Raw genomic sequence first — 8735 nt, 5'->3', positions numbered from 1 at the left:
AAAGAAAGAAAGAGAAAGATATGCAATACTAGAAAGTAGTGGTAATATCAATAGAAGTATGGGGCCATTTGGAAAAGTAATAACAGAATTCCTCAGAGTCCTCAACAAAGGAGTAGAGGGCATTGGCATAGTGATGAAGAGCATTACAATTTAGCATCTACAAATCTATAAGAGCCACCTATACAACATTTTGGTCAGACCAAGTAGACATGGACACCTTAATGCTGGATCATTCAAAACAGAAATTCATGTTGCAAAACCTCAAAATAAATGGAAATGAAGAGTCAAAACAAGACAAAGAATGTATTTAAAAAGGTGGCATAGTGCCTAAGGCATTTGACTGCTAACCAGAAAGTTGGTGGTTCAAATCCACTGGCCACTCATCAGAAGGAAGATTAGGCAATCTACTTCTGTAGTGATATAGCTTCAGAAACCCAAGGAGGGGTCGCTATGAGTTGGATCTGACTTGATGGCAGTGAGTTTGGTTTTTGTGGGTTTTTTTTAAAACTTTGGAAGTCTCATTATCATGAGTGCCATATGTCATAGAGGGACAATGACGAATATAAGGCAATAGTGACCAGAATTAACTCTGTCTGAGTCAAAAAACTCAATATTAATAGATAGGAAAAATAAGACACAACTCATAATTGCTGCATTGTTGCTTGGTGTAAAGGGGACTAGTAGAGAAGCCCAAAGATAGGAATAGAGATTTACTAAGCACTCACTTTCTGTAGGGCAGAGTTGTAGGTGCTTTATACGTGTTACATCATTTAATCCTTGTGTTGACCTTGAAATGTTAATTAATGGGGCATTTCATCACTGTTTTATACATAAGAACTCCAGGGCTCATTTTAATAAACTTACTCAAGTCTCATATACTTTTAAAGGAGTATAAATTAATAAAATCTTTTGTGGAGAGTAATTCAGCAAAACCCAGAAAAAAATTTAAAGGCCAAAATTATTAGCTTATCAATTTCATTTCTAGGCATTTATTCCTCATAAACAATTTTACAAGTATGTGAGGATATTATGCACAATTATTGTCATTGCAGCATTATTTGAAATGTTGAAATTTTGGAGGTAACCAAAGGATCTTCAGTAAAACGATTTGTGATGGATCTATACCCTAGAATACTTCGAATGCAATAAAAAATTGAAGTATATGAAATTATAATGATTCTGAAACGTGTTCTTGGAAATATTTTTGAATGTGAAAATCAAGATGTAAAATATTATGTGTATCAAAATAAACCTTTTATTAACAAAAGATAGATATATCTCTATGTACATAGTAAGAAATCTGCAATAATACACACTAAGTTTTAGATAGCTGTTACATCTAAAGAATGAGAATGAAGGGGCTGTGGCAGAAGGAACCACTTTCTACTCTTCTATATTACTTAAATCATTTAAAACAAATGAAAGGAGCTCTGGTAGTGTAGTGCCTAATGCATTTGACTGCTAACCAGAAGGCTGGCGGTTCAAACCCACCAGCCACTCCTCAGAAGGAAGGTTGGGCAATCTACTTAACATAGTGATACTGCTTCGGAAACCCAAAGAGAGGTCGTTATGAGTCAACAACAACAAGCTGTTCTGTTAAAAAGAAGTCTCAAAGTCATAAAAAACCCAAAATCACACAAACAGCCACTGGCGGTCAGGATTCAGCACAGTGCTTCCTCCAGGATCCACATCTACGTTTATAATTTGGGAGTTCTCCATTCTAGAAATGAGATGACACTGAAGCAGAAAATCATGCACAACAGAATTACCTAAGAGAAAAAGTGAAAACTTTCCAAGGAAAATCAATTAAAGCATGGATGGAGGCCATTTCAATGATCATAAAAGCATTCTTCTGCCAAAGAATGAATAAACTCCTCTAGACAGGAAGATCAAAACAACGCCGTGTCACAGTTTATCTTCCCAAGAATGTAGTTCTTTACAGAAGTTCCAACTACTGTTAAATTATCTCAGTAGAAATGGTAGGTGAACCTACATATCCTGACCACGATAGTACCATTCTGAAATATTCTTTGTATCAATGGGTTTATATCTCCAAATTTAAACCTTTGGCATCTTTTTTGGGTTATCTCAGATACTATTCTGCTCAAAACCAAGGTTCTAGTAAATTGCATCATGATAGTGTAAATCCCATAGCAGCAGAAGGGCTGGATTTTTAGAAAGACTACATTATTTATTCATTTAAACTTTTTATTGTGGTTTGGATGAAAGTTTACAGAGCAAACCAATTTTCCATTCAACAATTTATACACCTTTTGTTTCATGTCATTGGTTGCAATGTACATCCCCACAATATAATACCATTCATATCCCTTCTTCCCTGTGTTTCCTGTTCCATTCCTCTTTTCTTTTTCTAACCCTTCCCCTGCCTTCCGAACTTTGTCCTTGGGCCAGTGCTGCCCTTATGATTGCAAATGGTTGATTTTTCTGAGGAGTGAGTACCTCCCTAGCTTTATTGTTCACTTTAACAATAGACCTGTCTATTGTTTGGCTGAAAATTGAGCCAGGGGTTGAGTTCAGTTCCACAGCAAGGGAATGACTAAGGGCCATAGTATCAGGGGTTCCACCAGTCTCTGCAAACTCAGTAAGCCTGGTCTTTATTATGATTTTGAGTTTTGTTTCACACTTTTCTCCCATTATATCAGGATCTTCTAATCTGGTCTCTCTCAGAGCAGTCAGCAGTGGTAGCCAGGCACCATCTAGTTCTTCTCGTCTCAGAGTAGTGGAGGCTGAGCTCCATGTGATCCATTAGACATTTGGACTAATTGTTTCCATATGTCTTTGATTTTCTTCATTCTTCTTTGCTTCAGATGGGGAGAGACAAATTGTTGTACCTTAGATGGCTGTTCACAAGTTTTAGACCTCAGTTGCTACTCATCAAAGTGGGACATAGAACATTTTCTTTGGGGACTTTGTTGTGCCAACTGACCTTGATGTCCCCCAACACTATGGTTCTGGGCCCTCAAGCCTGGTGATTCCTTCCCTCAAGGCGTTTGATTATGGCTAAGAAGTTTTCATAACTTTGCCCCTGCTATGCTCTACTAGGGAGCTCTGGTAGCATAGTGCCTAAAGCACTTGCCTGCTAACCAGAAGGCTGCTGGTTCAAACCCACCAGCCACTCCTCAGAAGGAAGATGGGGCAATCTACTTCCGTAGAGACACCGTAGCCTTGGAAACCCAAGGAGAGGTTTCTAAGAATCGGATCCAACTCCACTGCAGTGAGGTTTATGCTCTACTATGTTCATGGATATATTTGCAGTATATGCAAATCCATATGTAGAAATATCTTCTGTTAAAACTATATATATATTTGTGGGTATAGTATCATTCTCCTTCCCATACCTATTCAGCTTGCATGTCTATCTCCGTATCCACTCATAAGTTAGTGTTATTACTGTTATTGCAGGATTGTAATAATATTTACTTCTGTTGCCTTTAACTCTTGTGCTCCTCCCAGTGTCTTCCTTTGCCTTGATCATTTTATGTTAACATCCCTGTTATTGTATACTGCCTTCCACTTCACTCAAATGAATATGTGCCTGTCCTTTAGTTAGTGATTTTCCTTCCTTTCCTCACCCACTGCGGGTAAACATCAAAGAATGTACTTTTTGTGTGAAAATTTTTCCTTAACTTTTGATAAAAGTGTTCTGATATAATACTTACCCTATTGTGATTGCCTAATTTCACTCAGCACGATGTCCTCCTGGTTCATCCATGTTATGAGATATTGCATAGATTTATCATTATTCTTTAGCATTGCACAGTATTCCATTTAAGACTACACTATTTAACAACACTGCTGATTATTTATAATTATTAATGAGGCCTGGAATCCTGAAACAAAGTAACCTGGATAGTAGAATATAAATATAAGAAACTAAAAATATGTGTCCAAAGTTCCAAGAATATTGGAAGTGAACAAATGAAACACAGTAATGGTAAATTACCTCCTAGGAGCAAGGTGAGTCCTATTTACAACGGTACATCATGAGAATGAATCTAAACATCAGAAGATAACTGAACTAGATATACTTTAAGATCTTTCCTTTCTTTATGTGCATGCCCCCTGAAATATCCAAATAGTAATACATGGTGCCTTAGTTTGGGTTCTCCAGAGGAGCAAAACAAGTGAGATGTATATAAGGAGAGATATTTACTTCAAGGAAGTGGCTGATGCAATTTTACTGGCTGGCAAGTCTCAAATTCATGGGTCAGGTGGCAGGCTGGGGTCTTCTGCTGGATCACAGGGTTGTGGGATTGGTGAATCCAAAATCTGTAGGTCAGACAGCAGGCTGGAGACTTTTGTAGGCTTAAGTCCCAAGAATCAGAGGCCAGGCAAGGTGAAGAATGCAGGGTCAAAATTTGAGAGTGAGCTCTGCAAGAACACTCATTTACATACCAGAGGCAGGTCCTACTCCCCAAGGAAACTCCCCTTTGTGTTTGGCTGATCATATTGGATCACTTCATTAGAGGTGATTGCTTTATATTACATTTGAGAAGAGCACCAAGGCCAAACCACTCAGCTAAGCTAAAACATAACATTAACCATAATACATGAAGTCTTTCAAAGGAAAACACACAAGATTAATTCACTAAGCAAAATCCTATCAAAAACAGTATACTACAACTCTTTAAAGGAGCTCTGGTAGCTTAGTGCCTAAGGCACTTGACTGCTAACCAGAAGGCTGGCGGTTCAAACCCACCAGCCACTCCTCAGAAGGAAGGTTGGGCAATCTACTTCCATAGTGATCTCACCTTGGAAATCCAAGAAGGGGTTGCTATGAGTCAGGTCCAACTCAATGGCACATAACAACAACAACAACACAACTCTTTAAAGCAATAGCTTTAGTCTAAAAATTTTTGGTTTAGTAAAAATCAAGGGAAAATAACAAAATGTGCAACACTTCCATTTAGATTCCCAGAAATTCTAGTTCTAAATATAAACTTTAATCATATCAATAAATTCAGGGGTCTCAGTATTCAAGCCAACAAAATCTAGCCACATCACAGAAATAATACACGTCTGTTGCACATACATACTCTTATGCACACACTTCTCAATTTTAACTCAGAAAGATTCATATACAGTATGACCTAGAAGTCACTTAAAAACTTTCTCCAAAACCAATTCAAAACAAGAAAGTCAGTCCATTTAGCATACACAGCTTGTTCCCTTACAGAAAATTGTGGTCTCTCTTTTCTGCTTTGGACCCAAATTCAGAGATGAAAGAAGTATTGAGTAAGTGTTTTAAAACTCAGTCAAACAGCAAAACATGTCCCCTTGCCTTGGATGAGAGTGTAAAGATCCAGAAAACTCCTTATAATGTTGCACACTTAGGGATAGTTCAACAAAAATCATTTTACTAAGGATACATTTACAATGCAAACTTTGCAAGAGTATATCAAACAGTCTTATGCCTTAATATGTAAACTCATTCTACAGATTAACCATATAATGGCTCCAAAGGAACTATTATAGCAAAACACATTAGTATCGATATAATTGAGAAGTGTTCATTTAAAGATAGACTTCCTATCTTTTGTAGCTCCGCGTACTGAGGATGCATAATAATGAGTAATCACATTGAAGTAATAAGATGACTTCAAACCTTTTTGGCACTTAAGGGAAGTCATTAAATCATTCCCAACCCAGCACATCATGACTCTATTGAAGGTGTCCTTGGCATATTATTATTCTGTGTTTTCTCATTCCTGTCTTCCTTCTTGCCAATATTTAACCAGAAGCAGAAAGGTCAACATAGGCAATCAGAGTGGGTAAGTGTGCATATAAGGGAGTCTACATAAGTCTACATAAGGGAGCTCTGGTAGCATAGTGGCTAAGGCACTTGACTGCTAACCAGAAGGCAGGCGGTTCAAACCCACCAGCCACTCCTCGGAAGGAAGGTTGGGCAATCCTACTTCCGTAGTGATACTGCCTCGGAAACCCAAGGAGGGGTCGCTATGAGTCGGGGCCGACTCGACGGCAAACAACAACAACAACAACAACATAAGTCTAAGCAGCTCGCTTAAGTAAAGGACCATTAATCAGAGACTATAACCTGTTTAAAATTTACCTAAGCCCTAGAAAATAAGGGGAAAAAGTCTTGAGTAGTCAATATAAATGTCTCAAAGTGATGATTAAGTAGACCGCATAGGTAATGCATCTAGTGGATTACAGAAGGTATTCAATAAATGATCACTATATTATTATCATGATTATTATCATTATTATACCCAGATGGCTACACAAAGGACCTGCGATCACTTATCTGGACAACTTACTTAGATTAAAAGCAGATAAGAAGCAATCAACTGAAACAAAGGACACTATTTGCTACAGACAGGCCCATTTACAATAGCAAATCGTTACTGCTGGCATTCAAACAATAGAGAAAGTCAGGAAAACTGTAAAAGGCAGACACAATTCAAAAGGAAGAAGAGTGCAGGGCTATCTGCACCAGAACAAATAGTTTAGAGTATTTGTACTTAGGGAAAGGATCATTTAATTTTGCAAACACACATTTTAGTTATTAATTATGACACTGTGTTAAGAATAGCAGCTATGGAGTCAGACACATTGGGGTTCAAATCCCAGCTCTGCCTCCTAGTAGTTTTGTGATCTTGGCTTAATTTACTTAGCCATCGGATCCTCATTTCACTCCTCTCTTGAATTACGATTAGTATCTTCTGCCCCACAGGAGTAAATTTACATGAAATTTTGAGTGTACGCTGTTGTTATGTGCCGTCGAGTCGGACCTGACTCACGGAGACCCCTCCTTGGGTTTCCAAGGCGGTATCACTACAGAAGTAGATTGCCCAACTTTCCTTCCAAACAGTGGCTGGTGGGTTTGAACCACCAGCCTTCTGGTTAGCAGTCAAGTGCCTTAGCAGGGTCCAAGACAAATAATCCACTTATTAAATGGATGCTATTAAGGAGATAAGGAGCTCTGGTAGTATAGTGGCTAAGGCACTTGGCTGCTAACCAGAAGGCTGGCGGTTCAAACACACCAGCCACTCTTTGGAAGGAAGGTTGGGCAATCTACTTCCGTAGTGATACTGCCTCGGAAACCCAAGGAGGGGTCGCTATGAGTCGGGTCCGACTCGACGGCAGATAACAACAACAACATTAAGGAGATGAGATGGAATTGTTGGCAAGGCATTTGGCGGCTACCCACAAAGTCTGTGGTCAAACCCACCAGCTGCTCTGTGGGAAGAAAATGAGGCAATCTACTTCTGCAAAGATTTACAGCCTTGGAAGCTCAATGGAGGTTGCTATGAGTGGAATGGACTCGATGGCAGTGGGTGATATTATTACTAAATACTTTGCTTAAGACAATGTAGATATAATACATTTGTAAAAGTCTCTATCAAATACTTTAATGTTATGAAAAAGATGTCAACCCTCTAGTTTGTGATTTAACCTCCCTTCTCCTATTGTAAACTATTGTAAATTAAAAAAAAAAAAGAAAGACCAAACTCAATGTCATCAAGTTTATTCTGACTCATAGCAACCCATCCTTGGGTTTCTGAGGCGGTATCTCTGCTCCTACTTTGGGTTTCTGAGGTGGTATCTTTGCATAAGTAGATTGCCCAGTCTTTCTTCCCAGGAGTGGCTGGTGGGTTTGAAACTCCAGCCTTCTTGTTAGCAGTCAAATGCCTTAGGCACTGCACCACCAGGGCTCCTGCTATTGTAAACAGAGGGTAGAAATGCATTAACTTTGGTAAAAAGAAAGGTCAGCACAAAATGATCAAAACAAAGAAAGACACTGGGAGGAGCACAAGACTTAAGGAAACAAAGATAAATGCTATTATGCACACAATAAAAAAGGAAAAAAAAAAATGTCACTTACAGGCGTAATCTGCAGTAACCTAGAAAATTAATATATGGAATGCCTACTTTCCACATGATGCTGCTGTGAACAGAATGATTTGATTTAGAATGCAGTGTATAATTGAATACAGATAGATGAAAGATATGTAACCAAAAGGCAGGTAGAAAAACTAATGTTCTTTTCTCTCCTTTATATAGACCAAAGCCTGTTCGCAAATGTCTCAGACTTTAAGTTGGATGAATAATTGTTGAAATGGAGCCAGCACCACTGTGACCATAACTACACTAATTTGGAAATATATACCTGCCACATTTTTTGTTTGGTTTTCTTTTTTTTTCATCACACTTTCTTACTTACTTATTTGAAATGAAATCACAGGAAAAAGTCTAGATTCCCTCCAGAGTATGCCTATTCATCTCAATGATATAAATTGTACCCACAAATGTCAGAGGAAGGAATCTGTCTTTGAAAGAATGAAAAAGCTTCCAATGACATTCACACTGAAATCATGGGATATTCAATTAGTTTAATATTCACAATATTTCATAGCTGTTAAAAGAGTAGGTTAAAGGAAAGAGAAGTATGAAATAACCAGTGCCTTTTCAGTGCTTGGAAGGTATTCAAGAAATATCTATTGAATTAATAAATACATTTATCCTGACTGGTATGTACAAAGAAATTTTTATGATACATAGAAAGATAGACAGACAGACAGACAAAGATAGATGGGTGATAAACGGTTGGAATTAAAATCATGAGTCAAAAGAATTGAGTCTCTATATTATTCAAAGAAACACTGTTTGGTACATTACCGTGCAACTTTAGGAATAGTCCGTTTAGGCTAAAAGGCTCGCAAAATAGGATTGGGAAAGAGCTGCAACATCTG

The sequence above is a fragment of the Orycteropus afer genome, unplaced genomic scaffold, assembly GCF_000298275.1.
Source record: "Orycteropus afer afer isolate SDZICR_OR568_19922 unplaced genomic scaffold, OryAfe1.0 scaffold00210, whole genome shotgun sequence".
In the NCBI taxonomy this organism is placed as follows: Eukaryota; Metazoa; Chordata; class Mammalia; order Tubulidentata; family Orycteropodidae; genus Orycteropus; species Orycteropus afer.
This window is presented reverse-complemented; position numbering follows the sequence as displayed.